This window comes from Siphateles boraxobius, unplaced genomic scaffold (assembly GCF_051911475.1).
Source record: "Siphateles boraxobius isolate OS27281-9 unplaced genomic scaffold, OSU_SipBor_1 77, whole genome shotgun sequence".
Taxonomy (NCBI): Eukaryota; Metazoa; Chordata; class Actinopteri; order Cypriniformes; family Leuciscidae; genus Siphateles; species Siphateles boraxobius.
In genome coordinates this window covers 22591210-22610111 of record NW_027509205.1, presented here as the reverse complement: position 1 = coordinate 22610111, position 18902 = coordinate 22591210, and the positions used below count along the sequence as shown (strand labels likewise).

General features: G+C 41.7%; 2 long non-coding RNA genes across 3 annotated transcripts in view; both read right to left on the bottom strand.

Annotated features, from left to right (window-relative positions):
* The window catches only part of LOC143725560 (uncharacterized), a 358276-nt gene that overhangs the window by 42004 nt on the left and 297370 nt on the right, over nucleotides 1–18902 (bottom strand). The window lies entirely within an intron of this gene.
* Nucleotides 1–18902, bottom strand: part of LOC143725563 (uncharacterized) — an 84882-nt gene that overhangs the window by 7352 nt on the left and 58628 nt on the right. For both annotated transcript variants that reach the window (XR_013198253.1, XR_013198254.1), the window contains exons 6-8: nucleotides 2022–2077; nucleotides 304–507; nucleotides 52–157 (exon numbers count right to left, since the gene is read on the bottom strand). This is a non-coding gene — a long non-coding RNA (uncharacterized LOC143725563). The remainder of the gene's footprint in view (nucleotides 1–51; nucleotides 158–303; nucleotides 508–2021; nucleotides 2078–18902) is intronic.

Sequence of the window (18902 nt, the reverse complement as noted above, 5' to 3'; positions counted from 1 at the left end):
TGACAGTGTTTTTCACTTTGCTTTGAGCACAATATCAGCGAATCCGTGCACCTGAGTGAGGTGACGGCAGTCCATCGATGCCAGGAGCTTCTGAGAGCCGGAGACGGTGGGAACAAACTTCTCCATCAGTGTAACCGTCGCAAGCTTCTCCACATCACTGACAGACACAAAGACAATATCAACTCTCTGGAAGCTTTTCCCTCTTTAGATAACATAAGTACAATTTATGTTTTGAAGCATATCTACAGTGCTTGAACACGTAACAGCTGAAATGAAACTGCTGTTAAACACTGAAAGTCTTACCCTTCTGCTGTTCTCCAGCGTTACAGTCTGAACACAGAGACTCTGTGCAGGTTTGATCGGTGGATCCATGACTGTCACACACACTCTCCTGAGTGTCAGTAAAGTGAGTGTGTGTCTCTGGATCGGTGTGTGTTCAGAGAGTTGATCTCTGATGTTCCACTGAATCCTGTCCATCAGTCACACACACTCAAACCTCTTCAGCTCCTGAGGAACACAGAATCACAGCGACTTTCAATTTTAACAACTTTAACAAATGTTCCTCTGAAGGAGACTATTTTAAAGAATAATAAACTGTTTGCAGACTAGATGTAACAACATTTTTATATGACATAAAACACGCAGTTAATAGTTAGTTAAAAGTGAGAAGTCTTGTAAACTGATCTGACTTGTGCATTTCCCTTTCAAAAACCTGAAATTCAAATAAATCCTTATCCATAAAGCCTTCAAAACAAGATCATTATGATTGGAGTTGACATAGTACATCTCCACACATAACTGGATCTGAAAGAGTCTAGATGTAGATGGACCAAAATAAAACCATTAAAATATCAAGTAAATAAGTATTGTGATACTTGGTGCCTCAGTGACACTCTTGTCCCAAAAAGTATTGCTATGCCACGATACTCAATATGTTGTCCCACGGTGAGTCATTTTTCCCTGTTGCACCTACACAAAATTTGAGGATTCCCCCACCTGTCAAATCCCACTTTATATACTGTATATGTAAACTAGTAATTACTTGTATTTTATAAAGTGTTTTTATTACATTAAGTGTATATTTCAGGGAATTGAGCTGCATTTTCTAAATTCTGATTGGCAGTTGAGAGTTTGAGAGTTTCCATGACGACTGTGGCGGATCCATAAACAACACAGAGCAGCACTTCAGTAACACTCTTGTTTATCTCACGCTCATTTAATGCTAAAGGTTAGTAAAAATCATCACATTTCAGAGGAAAACACTGTTACTCAAAGTCTTTAACGTCTAACTATTGCATTTCAAGTAAATGTTCAGTTTATTAATAATTTTAGTATAGTGTTGTCATAGAGAAGTCAGTTAGTGTATCATTTACCTGAGATCAGTCTGCTGTGTGAAAGAGTCTGAAACATTTATATATGTATATTTATTTAATGTAACACTTTAGTTACACTGTTATAGTGCCTTATTATCATACATATTACTAGGATATTGGCTGTTTTTTAGGACTTTTAAAGCACATAATAATGCCTTATTCTGCATGACCATATTCTACATCCCATAATCCTACCCAATACCTAACATCTACCTTACTAACTATTAATAAGCAGTAGTTAAGAGTTTATTGAGGCAAAAGTCATAATTATTAGTTAGTTAAAAGTGAGAAGTCTTGTAAACTGATCTGATCTTCAAAAACCTGAAATTCAAATAATTCCTTGTCCATAAAGCCATCAAAACAAGATAATTTTATGATTGGAGTTGACATAGTACGTCTCCACACATAATTGGATCTGAAAGAGTTTTTCAAACACTTTGAATTGGAAAGAGATTTTTCCAAACACTTTTCTTAACTATTACATGAGCCGTGGTTGTAAGATACAGTGAAATATGTGTGATTTACACGTCACTTGGAGAAGAAATATTACCTTAAAGGGCCAAAGTGGAGAAATACATAAAATATTTTACTATAAGTGTTATCAAAATTGCTCTCTGATATGATGATATAATGTAGATAATATATTGCCATTGTTTTGTCAGCCATGGCATCCTCCGGTGATCACAGGACTCACAACACTGTTCCTATAGAAGAGGAGAGTCGAGAGAAGAAAGCAAGAGTTACAGACTAAACACCTTAAACACAGTTTGAAATGCAGTTTTCCTATGTTGATGTTGGTGCAGGTCATTTTGAAGGGCTCGTAACTTTTATTTCAGCCAGTTTGATTGCAAGATGAGTCTTGAAATTGTGTTTTGCAGAAAAGAAAGATTATACATCTTAAATTTGTATACATGCCAAAGTTAATTTTGTCAATTTTCATGTAATATGGAAGCTGTGTGTTTCTCTGTATGTCTCATCAGCTGGTTCAGACATAGATAGACGTTTATCAGATGATCCAGGACAGAATGAAGAAGATTCAAGAGATCCAGAACTCAGTTGAGCTGAGAAAAGTGAGTGGAAGTAAAAATACTATATTGATATTGCATTATAACTTTTCAATCTGCATAATAAAGGTTCTCAATTAAATAAATTAAAACAGCTTTTAAGTGACATGAGTGACATTTTAAGTATGATGAGAGAATTTCAATTTTTTTTAGTAAACTACTCCTTTAAACATGTAAATACATAATAACCCTTAAGGAAAATAAGTTTATTCAAGTGTGCTATAGTATACTTCTTTTAAACTAAAAATAACAAAGTAAACTTTCAGTATACTTTTTATGTACTTCTCAGAAATATAACTAAAATTGCAAGTAAACGACTTATATTGATGGAAAAGTATATTTGGCCAATATTTGTACTCAATCTTTTGATCGAAATATACTTATAACTATATTAAATATTCCAAGTATACTTGGCTTGGTAGTTGTTTACTCTTTTGATTGAGTATCCTATAGTTTTACAGTACACACTGTCATATAAACTTACGTTGTTTGAAAATATTGATTTATAAAGAAAATGTTCCTAATTTTGAGTATCTGGTGTACATAGAAAATTACTTCAAATCTACTTTACTCTTTCCCCGACTGAATTTTCCAGATATCCATGTTTTCACTGTTATAAGGTAGGGTGCGTTATTACACATCTTCTGATAGAGTACTAAGCCTCCTGATCAAAACACAGGTGAAGAAGAAGCAGAAACAAGCGATAGAAGATTGTTTACGTAAATGTAAAATAATGCTATCTTTAAACATTAATCAGCATATAAATCAAAAGTGCCTAAAATGAAATGTCAAACCCATAAAGAGAAAAAAGACTGTGAAGCTTTGAGGGTGTTGATGGACTCGATCTACTCCATCAGTGTTTTGATCATCGTTAATCTTATCCGGATAAAGTCTTTGAAAAAACCCCCACAATTTTCTTACCTTTTTTAAATGAAACTTACCCACATTCAAGTGTTGATTAAAAAAAAAAGGATGCATGACGCTAGAATAAAATGGTTTTGAAATGGAAAGAGTTGAAGTACAGTTAAATATATATTTCAAGTATAAAAAATTAATACCTAAATGGGAAAATTTAACTTAAAGAAAAAGACATACACTTAAACTTATACACTTAAAGAAACCTTACATGTATATTTGCGGTATACAACTACAAAACTAAGCGTATACTTTACTAAGCGTATATTTCAAAGTGTACTTTCATAAACTAAAAAATGCTACAAGTATTTGACCTATAAGTATAAGTTCACTTGTTGTATAGTTGCAGTACAAATGAAAAGATTAGTTTTAAACTAGTTGTGCTCAAAGTTCACTACTGTTACACTTAAAGTATACTTAAAAAGTATACTTTTATACACTAAAAAGTGGGTCAATTTGGTCCCAAGTAGTTTCGAAACAGTACACTTACAAGTATACTTCTAGAACATTGATATTAGTATACTTACTACATAAAGTATACTTGAACTTTTCTTAGGTCGTGTGTCCACCAAAGCGTTTTTAACAAGCTGAAAACTAGTTACTAGTATCTGTGATACAGATTTTGTTTCTGTGTTGTTTCTATATAAAAATGACGATAGATTATAAAGTATTTGCTCTGGCTCTTGTTTGAAATTATTTTTCATGATCTTGTTTATGTATTATGTATTATGATTCCTGCTTCCCACTCAGCTACTGTTCGGACGCTCTTGCTTACTGCTCCGCGCTTTGCTCTATCGCTTTTATATTTTATTTCCTTTTATGACCTAATTTTAACTTCAGCAAATCAGCAGAGTGCTCAAACTCTTGGATTATTACAAAAAAGCAGACTTCTTTTATTCGACCAGCCTCGCACTGAAAGCTTACATTCTGGGGAAGAGAAAAAACAACTGCCGACATTCATAAGGATAAGAAAATGCCTCCACTGGAACCTACTTGCTGCTCTAACTGCCACAGACTTTTTACAAAGAATTACAGTTCTTGAAACAAAGTTAATTGCGGGACCACCAAACCGGATGACAGAGCTTCGTCATGGACGCCCTCAGCATACAGCCGGTGAGTCTCACGAATCTAGTGCTCCTCGACAGGCCATACTGAGTGTAGAGAAACAAGCCGATCGACTTACAGATCAATGGCACAAACAGGGAGCGAGACCCAAAGGCACTCGAGACATCAGATTGTCACAAGCATCACATATTGCCGCAGTAGCATCCTCTACCCCAGATACGGGTCTGACAAGGATCGAAACACTGGTCTCCTACCACCGCCTTTACATCTCGAGAACAGATTTGAAATATTAATGAATGAGGAATCCCCAAATTTGATGAATGTGATTGAACACAGACTGAATAAGCCAGTAGCTAACACTGATGCTAACTGGGGCTCAAGGTCGAGCAGACAGCTCTCAGCTCAATGCACAGCCGGGCCCAGGACTCTCATAGTGGGCGACTCCATAATCAGAAACATTAGTAGCAGGGATACAACTACATGCTGCGTTCCACAAGCAACAGCTTCTGATGTAAACAGGGAACTTCAGAACATTCGGATGAAACATAAGACTGCAAATCAACTCATCATTCATGTTGGGAAGAATGATATTCATAAAGAGCAGTCAGAACTCCTTAAGAAGGATTTCAATGAACTTTTTGAAACGCTTAAAAGACTGAAAGTTCAAACATTCATCAGTGGACCACTCCCAGCAAGAGGAACAAACAGGTTTTCACGGTTGATGGGCTTAATACATGGCTGCAAAAAACCTGCAATATAAAAGGAGTGAACTTCATTGACAATTTCAATCTTTTCTGGAGTCAGAGGCAACTGTTTCGACTGGATGGCAAACACCCAAACAAACTTGGTTCAAGAGTGCTAAAGGACAATATCTACTTCTCCCTCCATCATCCTTCTGCAGTGTGTGCCAATCCACTCAACCTGAATGGAACACACACCTGGACACAGTATGAATGACCACAGGACTTCACTTCAGCACCTGAATGGACATGCGCATCACACAAGGACAATGATAACACCACTCAGCCACAACAACCTCTGCTCACGGACACAATCTCAGCTGAGCCCTGCCCACAGAGCTCACCACAGACAGACTGTGACATACTAGAACTGCTCCAAGATTCAGCACCCAAGTAAGACTTTCTGGAAAACAGCCAGGGAAACCAGGACAACATATCACAGCCTCCGATAACACCAGAGCAACAGCTCCTCTCACCAGACACGTTATCCCTCTCTCCAGCATCTCCACTTCTGTGCTTCTCAGAGAAAATGGAACAACTGGTGTATGCTGGAACCAGACTATCCCACTCTTTTGTAAGCCCCCGGATATCAACCAAAAAAACGGTAGGCCCCGCAACCACCAAACCCTGCGGACCCAGCTCACCCCCCCCCCCTATTACACGCCAAACTAAGATTGCTGTGGGGACAAAAAGTAAAAGTGTTAAGTTAGCACTTTTAAACATCAGCACACTTAAAAATAAATCACTTCTAGTCAATGACTTAATAACCACATACAACCTGGATTTTATGTTGCTATATGAAACTTGGCTAGAAGACAGCTGCAGTGCAACAGTCCTCAATGAAACATCCCCTCCTAACTTTACTTTTATGAGTGTCTGCAGAGCTGTCAGAAGAGGTGGGGGTTTAGCTGCTCTTTTTAAAGATGTCTATCAATGTAAGCAAATATCATTTGGTAATTACCCGTCTTTCGAATGTCTGGGTATTGTGTTAAAAGGTGCTCAACGAATTTTACTTATCATTGTTTACAGGCCTCCAAAATACTCTCCAGCCGTTGCTGAGGACTTTACAGAACTGTTATCAACAATTTCCTCTGAGTTTGACTGTTTTGCCATTGCTGGAGATTTTAACATTCACATAGATAATGCAGAAACGTCCCGGGTTACGTATGTAACCCTAGTTCCCTGAAGGAACGAGACGCTGCGTGAAACGCTGCGGGAACGCCTCTTGCGTTGTGCGTCATGAAGCACTTATGGAATCAGCCCAATGTCGAGACGGAACGTCACGAGTGACGTGATCGACCAGGAAACTATAAAGCACACCCCTGAACACAATGGCGACAGCTTCTGGAAAAAGTCTGAAGCAAGTCGATCAAGGGAATGCCGGGAGTATGGCAACGACACGCAGCGTCTCGTTCCTTCAGGGAACTAGGGTTACATACGTAACCCGGGACGTTCCCTTTCAGGAACGTCGAGCTGCGTGAAACGCTGCGGGAACGCTAATACCCACGTCGCCATAAGAGCAAGTGACCGACTGTGTGAATCAAAGATTAAATTCAGCCGAAAGCACCTGCGCCCCAAGGGTGGAGCTGAGGTCTAGGTCATAAAACCTGACGAAAGTATGCGGTGAGGACCAGTCTGCCGCATCACAAACGTCCTGGAGGGAGACTCCTGACAATAAGGCTTTGGAAGCGCCTCGGCCACGCCTGCACCATAGCGTCCAACCCCAGCGGGGCTGGATGACTGAGAGAAAACCACACACTTTGTGTGTGAAAGTGATGTGGTAACAAGTGAAGCACGCTGCGTCTCGCGCTCTTGCATTTGCAAATGTTCGCTGGGGGAAACGTCCTGGAGGGAGACTCCTGACAATAAGGCTTTGGAAGCGCCTCGGCCACGCCTGCACCATAGCGTCCAACCCCAGCGGGGCTGGATGACTGAGAGAAAACCACACACTTTGTGTGTGAAAGTGATGTGGTAACAACTGAAGCACGCTGCGTCTCGCGCTCTTGCATTTGCAAATGTTCGCTCATTAATCTCAACGATTGTAACCTAACTCGCTCCTAAAACTATCCAAAAGTGGTGGATTTACTATCTTGCTGATCTGTAACAACTATGCCGAAAGCTAAAGCGGTGCAAACCGACTCAAACGCCGAGGCGGTCACCATGGCGTCACTCACCCACCTGCTTGAGTCTCATCGAACTGCCATCTCCGAGGATTTCAAACACACTTTCTCAGCTCTTGAGACCAAATTGAACTGTGTCATAAATACAGTGACAGAAAACGCTGAGAAATTTGAAATTCTTGAGAGCGAAGGTGACGCGCGAGAGATATGCCTGAAAGCTGCAAATGAAGCTATCGCTAAGCTCCAGACGGACCATGCTAAACTAGCAATTAAAGTTGTCGACCTCGAATCACGAAGTCGGCGTAACAACATCAGAGTAATCGGTGTACCTGAATCCGTGGAGGGGATACAACCGACAGTCTTTTTCACAAAGATGCTCGAGGAGGTCTTTGGAGGGGTCCTAAATTCGCCTGTGGAATGTGAACGGGCCCATAGAGCCCTGGCACTTAAACCTGCACCCAACCAGCGGCCAAGACCGGTCATCATCCGTCTCCTCAGGTTCCAGGTAAAGGACAAGATCATCCGTCATGCCCGGTCCAAGAGGGATAGGCTGAAATTCCGGGATCATTCCATCCTTGTGTTTGAGGATTATCCTCCAGAGGTCGTGCAGCAGCGGAACGAGTTCAAGGTGGTCATGTCGGAGTTGTACGAGCGAGGGTTTAAGCCGGCCCTGCTGCACCCGGCCAGGCTTTACATCAAGATGGAGTCAGGAGGTAGGAAACATTTTCCAACGGTAGCTGAGGCTGAAGCCTTTATTGTCTCCTTGCCCTCACGGAACGCATAAGATCACAGGTCGCCCAAAAACGGGAGATAGTCTCTCTACCAGGACTTTAATATGACTTAATGTTTACAATAGACTGCTCCCTTTCACGGGAGGCCTGTTTCTAGGGCGGTATGGTGAGAGACATCTTATGTTTCATTTTGAGGTTATTATTATTTCTTCTTTTTTTTTTTTTTCCTTTTCATTGCAAGTTGTTGCTGATGACTGTGGCGTGGTACAAATTACTACACAATGGTACTACAATATTTTTTTATGTATATGTTGTGTGTATGCGTATGCGTGTGGTTGCTCCGTTGGCGTTTGCGGCTATTGCCGTGTCAATGTTTCAATGTAATTCCAGAAAATTCCATGATCAATTTGTACTGTTTATATGGGCTTTGATGATCTTAATATCGTTGGAGATTCTCAGCACTGCATTGATATGGGTGGAAAAATCAGTTGTAATGTTTTTTACCTTGAAAATTTAAAACCATCAAATTATATATATAATTATTCACTGTTACATTTAAACATCAGAAGCCTAAACAAACATCACTCTGATTTAGCTTTCCTGTTATCTAACTTAAGCTGTCATTTTGATGTTATTGGATGTAGTGAAACTTGGCTAAATTGCTTTTCAAATGTCGATTTACTTAATCTCGATGGGTATAATCTATACATTAAGAACAGACCTAATAGGATAGGTGGAGGGGTCTGCCTTTACGTCAAGAGCTGTCTCCAAGTCAATATCTGGGATTTTTGTTTAGAGGATGACCACTGTGAGTCTTTGTTTGTTGAGATTAACACGTCTGACAAAACATTTATTGCCGGTGTTATCTATCGTCCACCAGATATTGCTCTTGACATATTTTGCAGTAAATTGGAAGATCTATTACATAAATTGAATAAGCTAAAAAAGGACTGCATACTTCTTGGTGACTATAACATTGATATTTCTAAGGAAGATGGGGCAAAACACGACTTCATGAACACATTGCATTCCTCCTCCTTTTTCCCCACCATTAACAGATTTACTAGAGTTACACCGACATCTAAAACTATTATTGATAATATCGTGATTAATATTCAAAATACTAAGTTGGAGACAGGAGTTGTGCAGTCTGACATCACAGACCATTTTCCCATTGTAATATTCTTTGGTTCTGATAAATCATTCTCTCCTTCACTCTTTAAAATTAAATCTAAAATAATCAATGAGAGAACCTTACAACATTTAACTGTTAACTTACAGGCAAAGTCATGGGACTCTGTCTATGACAGTGTGACTCCTGATACTGCATATGACAGTCTGATAAAGATTATTCAAGATTCCATCAAGGACACAATTCCTGAGAAGACTGTCAGATGCAGTACTACTCTCCAGAACCCTTGGATCACAAAGGGGATTTTGAAGTCAATTAAATATAAAGCTAAGCTTCATAAATCTTACATAAAAAGCCCTTCTATCTTAAAAAAAGAGAAATATATTTCATATAAAAATAAACTAACACAGATCATAAGAAAAAGAAAACGAATTCACTATACCGAACTGTTAAAAGGTTCGCAGGGGGACTGCAGGAGGACATGGAATGTTCTAAATGAAGTTCTTAATAGGAGGCATAAACCGACTGTTCTACCTGACATTGGTGATGCCAAAGCTGATCTAACACAGACTTTTAATGATCATTTTGCTTCAATAGGTGCAAATTTGTCTAAAAAGATAAGCCAACCCCAGGATGTCACCTTTAAGCACTTTCTCTCTGGTAGCTACACTCACTCATTTTTTATGATGCCAACAGACGGTACTGAACTCCTCAAGATCATTTTGGACTTGAGGAGCTCATGCTCAGCTGGTGTGGATGGAATATGCAGTAGGATCATGAAGGCAGTAGCGTAGAACCATTGGCTCATTGTATTAATCTTTCTTTATTTACTGGTACTGTACCAAAAATGACAAAAATTGCTAAGATAATCCCAATTTTTAAATCTGGTGACAGAAATGATAAGAGCAATTACCGGCCCATATCAATTCTACCCACTTTCTCTAAAGTAATGGAGAAAGTGGTACACAATAGACTTAGTGGTTATCTTGACAAATTGGATATTCTTGTCCCTTCACAATATGGTTTTAGAAAAAAGAGCACAACCTGTATGGCAATACTCGACTTAATAGAACAAATTAATGACTGTATTGAAGAGGGAAAATGCGGTGTTGGTGTCTTCTTGGACCTATCAAAAGCATTTGACACCATTGACTTTGATATCTTATTATACAAATTACATCATTATGGTATCAGAGGTCTAGCACTTGAATGGTTCAGAAGTTATCTAAATGAGAGGGAACAGTATGTCCATGTCGATGATCAAAACTCTACTTGTATACCTATAATCTATGGGGTCCCCCAAGGTTCAATCTTGGGTCCACTTCTATTCATTATATACATAAATGATTTTATAAATTCCTCTAATATATTTCATAAAATAATTTTTGCTGACGACACAAATCTATTTGCATCACACAGAAACCCACATATACTACAAGATATAGTAAACTCAGAGTTAACTAAAGTTGACTCCTGGTTTAAATGTAACAAACTGTCATTAAATATTAGCAAAACAAATTTCATTTTATTTAATGCGAACAAAAAATCAGTTTTTTAAAAAAACACTGCACAATGCCTGATTAAAATCAATGGGCAGGTAATAAAAAGAGTATACTCAACAAAATTTTTGGGGGTCCTCATTGATGAATCTCTTAGCTTTAAATGTCATATTGACCATCTAGTAAATAAATTATCAAAGTATGTTGGCTTGTTTTATAAGATCAGGCACTTTCTTCCTCTGTCTGCCCTTATGATGATGTATAAAACTCTCTTTGAACCACATCTTATCTATTGTAACGTGATATGGTGCAACACCTTTACAAGTCATCTTAAAAAACTCGAAACCTTACAAAAGAAAGCCATACGGGCTCTGTCCTGGTCGGAGATAAATTCCCCGACCCGCCCCTTTTTTTTATCACTTTAAGATATTAAGACTGGCTGAGCTAAATAAATATCATAATGCCTGTCTAATGTTTCAAATCGTAAATAGCCTGAACCCTAGGTTGAGTAGTCTTGTTCCTATCTACAGCCCCCGGCATACATACCAAACGAGAATCAAACCACTTATATTCGGAAAATACCGCCGACATGTACGCACCAGTATGAGTGTTGTTTGTAAGGGGCCGCAGATCTGGAACGGGATTGATGATGGTCTTAAGGTGTTGCCCACTATCTCCAACTTCAAAAGACAATTAAAACATAAGTTCTTATTAACCTATATCTAATTCTAAAACGGACTTTCATGGATTACTGGGATGTGTGTATGATTGTATGAGTGAGTATGTTGTTAATACGTATGTTGTGGTATTCCCTGTGTGCACTTATTGTGTTCTCACTGTACCTTGTCTATAATTACTTGTACAAGAACCATGGGCCCCTATTTATAAGCTTTTTAGCTTCTTTGGGAGACCCATTTCATGATACTTAACCTACTTTGTACCTTCAAACTGTACTATTGTAATGTGTTGAAGAGGTATTGTATTGTGAATAAAAAAACAAACAAACAAACAAACAGTGGACAGTGTGATGTCTCCCTGGACGCAAATAGGTCTACCTCGGCACGACCATACTGCATCCAAAGGAGCTCCACCACCTCGGGGTGGAGTCTCCATTCCCCGGGCCTCGGCCCCTGCCTCGACAGGATGTCCGCTCCCCGATTTAAATACCCCAGGAGACAAATCGCCCTCAATGAGAGAAGCTTCCCCTGGGACCATAGAAGGATCCGGTGAGCCAGATTGTATAACGGGCGAGAGCGCAGACCCCCCTGATGGTTTATGTAAGAGACCACCCATGTGTTGTCGGACCGGACAAGAACATGATGACCTCTCAGGTCTGGCAGGAAGTGCTTCAGAGCCTGAAACACTGCGAACATCTCTAGACAATTCAATTCATATGCCAAAATCGATGATGGTCCTGCCACAGACCCTGGGCTGGGCAACCACTCATGATCGCCCCCCAGCCTGTGAGGGAAGCATCTGTCTTTAGCGTTACACGACGACAAAGAGCTCCCAACACAGGTCCCTGGGACAGAAACCAAGGATCCCTCCACATGACCAGAGCACGGAGACAAATCCGTGTAACTTTGATCACGCGGAGGGGGTTTCTCCTCGGGGAGAACCCCTTGGTCCTGAGCCACCACTGTAATGGTCTCATGTACAGCAGGCCGCAGGGTATAACACTGGACGCTGCTGCCATCAGACCCAGCAGTTTCTGGAACTGCTTTACAGTGAGTAACTGGCCTAGCTTTACTCTTTTTACGGATGAGAGAATCGAAGCGATGCAGGCAGGCGACAGGCGAGCCCGCATTGCCACAGAATCCCATAGTACCCCCAGAAAAGATGTTATCTGTGATGGAGATAGAACACTCTTTTTGGCGTTCAGCCTCAACCCCAATTTTTTGATGTGTGCGAGGACGACATCTCGATGCCGAGCCGCTTGCTGCTGCGATTGAGCGAGAATCAACCAATCGTCTATGTAGTTCAGTATACGAACGCCCTGGAGCCGCAGCGGGACTAGCGCTGTGTTCATGCACTTCGTGAACGTGCGGGGAGATAAAGCTAGGCTTCCTGTGTTGCGGAAGGGTGGAAGTGTGCGTCCTTCAGATCTATCGTGACAAACCAGTCCTCGGACCTGATTTGTGACACGATTTGCTTTAGCGTAAGCATCTTGAATTTGAGCTTGGCTACAGCACGATTTAATAGGCGCAGATCTAAAATTGGACGCAACCCCCCATCCTACTTTGGAACGATGAAATATCGGCTGTAATAACCTGACTCCTCGCTGGGAGGAGGAACCCGTTCTATAGCCTCCTTTTGAAGGAGCGTTTTCACCTCTTGTTCCATTACCAGAGCCTGCTCGGGGCTCACCATGGTGGGCAGGACCCCGTTGAATCGAGGAGGAGGAGATCTGAACTGAATGGCATAACCCCTTTCTATCGAATGTAGAACCCACTGAGATATTTTTGGAAGAGTTTTCCACTCTGCCAGAAAATCTACTAAGGGTACCAGCCTCTCGAGGCTGGCCTCTGGAATATTTTGAGCAGTAGACACAGCGCCCTGTAACGGCGCACCGGCAGGGGACGACTGGTCTGACTGCTCTAAACCCCTCCTCAGAGGGGGCGAGCATCCCTCGGGAAAGCGCTCGCTGGGCCCGTCTGCGCCCCGACACGAAGGCGGGGTTGGCAGAAGGGACCCCTGAGGGCACCGTGAGAGAACGGGCACCGTCTGAAGCAGTGAACACCTCCCTCTCACGGTGGGGACCACCCTCAGCATCCTGACACCAGTGGCGTCAGGACTTCTTAGACGAAGCCTTCCTACCCATAATGACTGTCCTCAGATCAGTCTTACCACTAGAAGGCTTCGCCTGAGACTGTCGCGTCTGTTCCCACTGTTTAGAAGGGGGGCCACGAGACGCGACAATCTGCCTTTGTTGCGCCCCATGTGAGGAGCTAGTCGACGGCTTGGTCTGCCCTCGCCCAGCAGACCCTGGGACATGAACTTTAAGTGGGAGGAATTTTTGAAAAGCTACTGCTTGTTTCTTTTCTTCCTGAAATTTATCTATGACCGTGTTTACCGCGTCACCGAATAAACCAGATGGAGAAAGTGGAGCATCCAAAAGAAAAGCTTTCTCTTTATCCTTCATATCAGACAGATTAAGCCACAAGTGTCTCTCTGCGGCCACCAGGGCTGCCATAGAATGGCCCATTAGTTTAGCCGATTCCCTGGTGGCACGCAGAGATAAATCTGCAGCCTGACGCAGTTCTCGTACCACGTCAGTGCTGACCTCCTCACTCTCACTCATATCTTTTAAAAGATCGGCTTGGTATGCCTGCAATATTGACATCGTGTGCAGACACGCCGAAGCCTGACCAGCCGCCGAATAAGCCTTACCCACCAGAGCCGAAGTATTTCTGAGAGGCTTGGTGGGTAAAGCTGGTTTCTTAAGAGACGAGGAAGACTCAGCAGAAAGATGGCTAGCTAGAGTCTCCTCCGCCTTGGGCATCGCCCCATAACCATATAACTTAGCCCCCGATATATTAGAATATCCGGAAGTCTGGGGGCTAAACACACGTTAAGAGGCTGGTCTCTTCCACGACCTCGACACCTCAGTGTGGAGATCGGGAAGAAACCGAAGGCACCGCCGTGGAGGCTGAACGCGGGAAGGCAAAAATCGTTCGTCAAGCTTGCTTTTAGAAACACATTCCTGCCTAACAGCTGGCCACTCAATGCTTAGTTTTTATACAGCACGAGTGAGCACCTCCATAAGCTCCTCGTGTTCACGGGAATGAGGTGACGAGTCCTCAACATCCCCTGTCTCAATACTGACAACATCCAGCTCCTCAGAACTGGATAGCTGCAGTATTGGTGCCTCAGCCTGGGGGGAAGAAACCGCAATGCGTGCTTCCACACCCGGAACTGAGGCACTGGAACTGGCAGGTAAAGGCTGAGATAAGGCAGAGCCCGTCTCAAACCCCGCTGACAGATCCATTTGCGATCCCCACGACAGGCGCCGCCGCTCTGCCTCGACAGAAGCGGGACCCGAGTCGTGGGGAGCGCGAACCGAACCACTCTTCTCGAAGAGTGATCGACGGGAACGGAGCGTTCTTAATGGAAAACGCTCCACAATGCTCACAATCAGCCCCCTCGAAAGCTGACTGGGCATGCTGCACTCCCAAACAAACAACAGACAGATCGTGTGTATCCCCACCCGTGAGAAAACGAGTACAGGGGGGAACACACTTTCTGTATTGCTGCTCGCTCGTCATACTGATATATGTGAATATATATATAGTTTTTTAAGTGAAAAACTCCTGCCTAGCAATCACTAAGAACAGAAAAAAACACAGGGACAGATTCACACACAGAGCGCTTGCTGAAGACAACAGAAGCTGTCGCCATTGTGTTCAGGGGTGTGCTTTATAGTTTCCTGGTCGATGACGTCACTCGTGACGTTCCGTCTCGCCATTGGGCTGATTCCATACGTGCTTCATGACGCACAACGCAAGAGGCGTTCCCGCAGCATTTCACGCAGCTCGACGTTCCTGAAAGGGAACCAATATGGCAAAAGAAATCATAACTGTTTTATATACTTTTGGTCTGACTCAGCATGTACATGGACCCACACAATCGTGGACACACTCTAGATTTACTTATCAGTAAGGGTCTAAACATTTCATCGATTGTTATTAAGGATGTAGCACTGTCTGATCATTTCTGTATTTTCTTTGATATATTGATCTCTCCTGCCATTGAAGCTAGATCTGTGTCTGTCAAGAAGAGATGCTTAAATGAGAACACAAGTGCACTATTTATGAAGGCTATCTATCTATAAATTACAGGAATGTCTGTCTGTCTGTTAATCGCATATCTCTCGAACCGTTAGTCCGATGGAAGTGCAGTGCCGAGTTTGACGTTGTTTGGATTAGAAATACAAAAGCTCAAATCAAATCAAATCAAATCCTTTTATTGTCACACAACCATTTACACAAGTGCAACAGTGGGTGAAATTCTTAGGTGCAGTTCCGAGCAACATAGCAGTCATGACACGATGTGACGTAAACAATTACAGCTTACAGATACAATTACAGATACAGATACAATTACAAATATCAAATTTACATAGATTACACATCTAATGTGCGCACAATTACTCACAGTACCATATACAATAACAGAACAATAAATATTAAAGCTGCAAGGAGCGATGAAACTCTGGATCTGAGCAATTTAACGTCGCAAAGGCCTTAAGATTACACTCACCAAATTTGAAGATGATCAGATTAAAACTGTAGGAGGTGTTCGTTAAAGTACGAGGCCTGAAAATGGCAAAAACTGCACAAAAATCAGAGAGGAAGATCAAAATGGCTGCCTTCCTATTATGTTTAGGGATACGCTCCAAGGGACTTTTTTGTAGGTATTGGGTCATTACATGCATGTACCTATTAGGGGTGCACGATATTGAAAAAATCTGATATTTCGATATCGATAATGAATATTGCGATATCGATATTAATTTCGATATTTTTAAACATATGTAAAATTACAAATGTTATGGGAAAACGCATCAAAATAGATTCATAACAAATAAAACAAGTTTGCTTACAACACAAAGTTTATTTCAACTGAAAGTCATATTGGACTGGTACAACATGAATGAATAAATAAATAAATAACAACCATGTCTACAGAACAGGACATGTTGTACAGACCAGGTGTAAATGCCCTTCGAAACGCATTCGAGACGGGTTTGAATCAGAACGGTCACACCACTTCAGGAGGGGGTCTGGGCCGCCCGCATTCCGGACGAAACTGGACAAGTGTAAATGTATCTGGTTATGAAACCACATAGGTAAATTTTACTCCTCCCAAAAACGCTAAAAAATAAACGTATGAGACCGTGTTATAGGCTATATTTCTTGTTATAGTCAAATATGACGACGCAACTGCAACACGTTTAGCAAAATCACATTTATGTGACCAGGTGTAAATTGAATCGTTTTGATATATCAGATAGCTATCCGATCTGAGAAAACCCATAAAGTGGCCAGGTGGCCTGATGTCTATACCTGTGCGCTGGTGTGTGTGTCGAGCCGGCAAGTGTGTGTGTGTGGGGACTGTGTGGTAGAGCGAGGAAGTAGTGAGAGAGTGACGGCGATTAGATTTGGAGCGAGTAGCGACTAGAGTCATATTAGCCTAGAGTCAAAACCGCCACCCGGCGGTTTTAGGAAAACAGAGCACGGTGGGCAGTATGTAATGATAATGAATATAGGAGGACTATGTCAAAGTATTTGTATTTACCACACTTCCTGCTACCAGCAGGTGGCGCTATTGCTATAACCAAATATGAGCATGGTCATGTGTTCAGGACAGGACTCTTATCAAACATGTGAAGTTTGGGGCAGATCGGACATTGTATGGCTGAGTTACTGCAGGCTGTCTGTGGTTGCCTAGCAACATCGGAACTGCAAGCAATATTGAACTATATGACATATTCATGCACAAATCACCAAAAGGCTGAAATTGGGTGTACATTTGTCAGGCTGCCAAGGGCACACCCTTCGACGAAAACTCAAGATCTTCGCAATTTAACATCGCAAAGGCCTTAAAGGGGTCATGAACTGGCTTTTAAAAAAAAATTATATTGTTGTCTGAGGTCAACTTATGACGTTCGCTTGGTTTTTACATTCAAAAACATCAAAATGAATAAGTAATAGGCTATTTTCTACCCTAGTTTTGAGCCTAGCTCAAAAACGCTCAGTTTTTATGGGCGTATCGCATTGAAGACTTGGAAGTAAATGGAGTGGTGATGGTGCAGTGGATAAGACACATGCCTTTGGTGTGAGAGACCTGGGTTCGAATCCACTGCGAGACACCAATGTGTCCCTGAGCAAGACACTTAACCCCTAGTTGCTCCAGAGGTGTGCCACCTCTGAAATATAGCAATTGTAAGTCGCTTTGGATAAAAGCGTCAGATAAATGTAAATGTAAACGCCCACTGCTGTGAGTGGATAACAGTTTTGCATAATAATGAGTTTCAACTCACTCGTCAGTGCACGTGGGGGAAATTGTTTTGAAAACTTCCAATGTTGTAAAATGGCACCCGGAATGATTCGCCCATACATGTTCGACCAAGAGTCCGATCCCGAATCGCAGGACAATGAACCAACAACACCTCAAATACAACGGATACTTCAGCCTGTGACAGCGTGGTAAGTTATTGTTAATTGTTTATGCTACTTCTAATGTAGGCTATCTTTAATGTTTTTATAGAAATTTTACTCACATAAGTGTGTTGCACCATTCCTGTCGGATCCAATATAGAAGGCACAGCACCGTTTTTCAATCTTAATCGGTCTGCAAATCCTGTCTCGACCTGTGTCTTGTTTACAAAACAGTCCTCGGCGAAATGAAGCGAACAAACGGACAATGTTTTACCCACATCAGCTGGAACCTCATTAAAAATAAATTTTAACCATGCATTCCTATTGGAATCCAGAGGAAGCTTATGCAGCGACTGTCTTCTTCCACAACCAGGCACTGCACAATATTTAGTAAACGGCATGTTTACTGCTCGGTAGCTCGATCCGGTTTGTCATCACGAGGTAGGCCTATGTTATTTAGCTATGCCTGTAATGCGCGAATCGGTGGGCGGGGCTAAACCGGCCGTGTTGAAGTAGGCGTTGATCTTCTTCTGCGGGGGTGGTGTTTTATCCTCTTTGACGTCATAGTTCCCCAGTTTGAAAAACGAGTCGTTTGCTGAGCCTGGTGTCAATAAAAGCATTTATTGGACTAACAAGGACGTTTTCAGTTCTGAAACTTACAGGATATTCTTATAATATGGTGACCTCTTAGATGTCAAAAGCTCAAGGAAAATTTGATTTCTCAGTTCATCACCCCTTCAAGATTACACTCACCAAATTTGAAGAGGGTCAGATCAAAACTGTAGGAGGAGTTTGTTAAAGTACAACGTCTGGAAATGGCAAAAACTACACAAAATCTGAGAGGAAATTCAAAATAGCTGACTTCCTGTTGTGTTTAGGGCTATGCTCCAAGATACTTTTTTGTAGGTATTGTGTCATTACATGCATGTACCGAATTTCACACCTGTACGTCAAACATAGAGCCGGGGCAATAATGCAGGGGAGCGCTATTGAGCCATTTTGCCCCACACATTTGTCAGGCCGCCGAGAGCACACCCTTCGACGAAAACTCAAGATCTTCACAATTTAACGTCGCAAAAGCCTTAAGATTACACTCACCAAAT